Source organism: Rhagoletis pomonella, unplaced genomic scaffold, assembly GCF_013731165.1.
Source record: "Rhagoletis pomonella isolate Grant_MI unplaced genomic scaffold, Rhpom_1.0 Rhpom_scaffold_00002, whole genome shotgun sequence".
NCBI lineage: Eukaryota > Metazoa > Arthropoda > Insecta > Diptera > Tephritidae > Rhagoletis > Rhagoletis pomonella.
This window is the reverse complement of record NW_023458556.1, coordinates 108,824,973-108,827,726: the sequence shown is the minus strand read 5'-3', so window position 1 is coordinate 108,827,726 and position 2,754 is coordinate 108,824,973.

Below are 2,754 nucleotides of genomic sequence, written 5' to 3'. Positions count from 1 at the left end.
TTCATATCATCTTATTAATTTTCTGATATACATATAGTTTATTTATTAACCAGCAGACCCGGCGAACTTCGTTCCGCCCAAAATTATTATATATTTTATTGAAACTTTTTGGTCCAACATTTTCACCAACAATTCACGTTTACGATTTTCATTGGCACATTCGTCGGCTAAGATTATGGTTTGGTGGTCATTTGCCGCTTTAAATAACCTAAGGAAAGTGTTATATCCGTGAAGAAGTTCTTGAAATTCTCCAGTTGTGCGGCATTTCATAGCACGGTTATTCGCAAAGCGAAATACATTTTTTCCTCTTCACTCCCTGGCGGCAACAATGACCCAGTTCTATAGTGAATGTCCTAGAAGCTTTACAGTATAGTTGGTGGCAATTTCAAAATGGGTGCGGATCTACAGAAATGCAATATACATCTACTTATTTCAGACGAAATACCTTAAAAGTTTGAATAATATTGGAAAATCACATCCATTGGGCCAATCGCAAAGCAGGAGCGTTCGATATACTCAATGGTGCAACAGCTCGATTTAATCTTACCTTCACGGCCCCTTTCTCACTTGGCTATTTTTAGTAATAACTTGACTTCAGCACCACTTGGCAGCACGTTTATTATTTATTTATTTATTCGTTTTAATCTATAAAAGTGTAACAATTCTTACAGATTACAAATTTAAAACATTAGCCAAATCGGATCATAAATAAGATTTTTAGTGATAACTCAACTACAGCGCCAACTGTCGGATGAAATTGTGAAACTAAACCATCCAGAGACACACTCGAACACACACAAAAAGTTTCGTTAAAATCCGTACAACCATTTAGGAGGATTTCACTCACAAACACACCTAAAGAAGAATTATAAATACATTCAAAGATAGCTAAAGGTCGGTACGTTTGTAGGCCTCACACCCCCTTTTCAAATAGCCCAAATTTTCTCCATGAGTATGGGCTTGATTTCAACTACATACATATCTCCATACGAAGTTCCAGTACTGTAACATGAATACTTTCAGAGCTATGCAGTATAAAAATTCGATTTATATGGGAGGTGCCACTCCCCCCCTTCCAACAGCTGCCCTTTTTCTTCATGTGTATGCGATTGATTTCTTATATCTCCATACGAAGTTCCAGAACTCTACCATGAACATTTCCAAAGATATACAGTATGAAAAATTCGGTTTGTATGGAAGATGCCACGCCCCCTTTTCCAATAGATCCAATTTTTCTCCAAGAGTATGCGATTGATTTCGTATATCTCCATACCAAGTTCCAGAACTCTACCATGAATATTTCCAGAGATACGTAGTATGAAAAATTTGGTTTGTATGGGAGATGCCACACCCCTTTTTACAATAGCTTACATTTTTCTCCAAGGGTATGCGATTGATTTCGTATATCTCCATACCAAGTTCCAGAACTCTACCATGCACACTTTCAGAGATATGTAGCATGAGAAATTCGGTTGGTATGGGAGGTGCCACGCCCCCTTTACATGTTGATTTTTTTTTAGCCTAAAACCATCCTTGGGACACGTGCTGCAGGTGGCAGTTTCAGAAAAATCGGTTCAGCCGCTCTCGAGCCTTGCGAAAACTAAAAAACGGCTTTCAAAATATATATTAGTTGAGATATATTATATATTATAATTATATTTTGACAGTATCCGTTGTTTCTGATTGGCGCAAAAATATCTTGCTTAGTGACGAATTCGCCCCTTGATATGGTGGTTGCTCAAAGCTTATTCGAAATTGCATGAAAACTGGAAAAGACGAATCTATAAGCTTATCCAGGCAAAAATCTACCTAAGTACCGAATTTTAAGCAAATCGGACCATAAATTCGATTTCTTCGAATAGATCGGTCCCTGGTCCACTTCTCGGAAAACATGGATCATATATGCTAAAAATCTACCTAAGTACCGAATTTTAAGCAAATGGGACCATAAATTCGATTTCTTCGAATAGATCGGTCCCTGGTCCACTTCTAGGAAAACATGGATCATATATGCTAATATGTGCTAAAAAGCTACCTACGTACCGAATTTTAATCAAATTGGACCGTAAATACGATTTTTTCGAATAGATCGGTCCCTGGTCCACTTCTCGGAAAAAATGGATCACATATGCTAATATATGCTAAAAAGCTACCTGCGTACCGAATTTTAATCAAATCGGACCGTAAATACGGATTTTAGAAATATCTCGACCGCAGCGCCACCTATCGACATTAGTTTTGTTCTATAACACTCCCAGTGATTATATGCACCTACCGTAAAAATTTCATTAAAATCGATTGGGTACTTTTGACGCCTATAAAGGACATACAGACAAACATTCATTTTTATATATATAGATTTTCCGGTAACACCACATTATATTAATTCGCGCTTCTAGCATCCATAGGACCGGGTTGTAATGGAAGTAATTGTATGTTTAACAAATAAATGAAAATGTTTATAATGCAATCAATAGATCCTTACGAATTCGTTATTACCAAGGCACTAAGTAACGTACGCACTTTTGTTTGCAAAATGCATTTATTTAAGTTGAAAGAAGACAAATTCCTTATTATTAATTTATTCTTACTCGCTTTCTATCTTCCAAGGCGAATGCATATAATCTTATCACGAATTCATGTATTCATGTGGTAGCAAGAGTATAAAAACATAAAATTACCTTATAAATTAAAAGCATAAGTATCACATGTATGCGTAGTCCAATTCACGAAATCATTTCATCGATCTGAGTA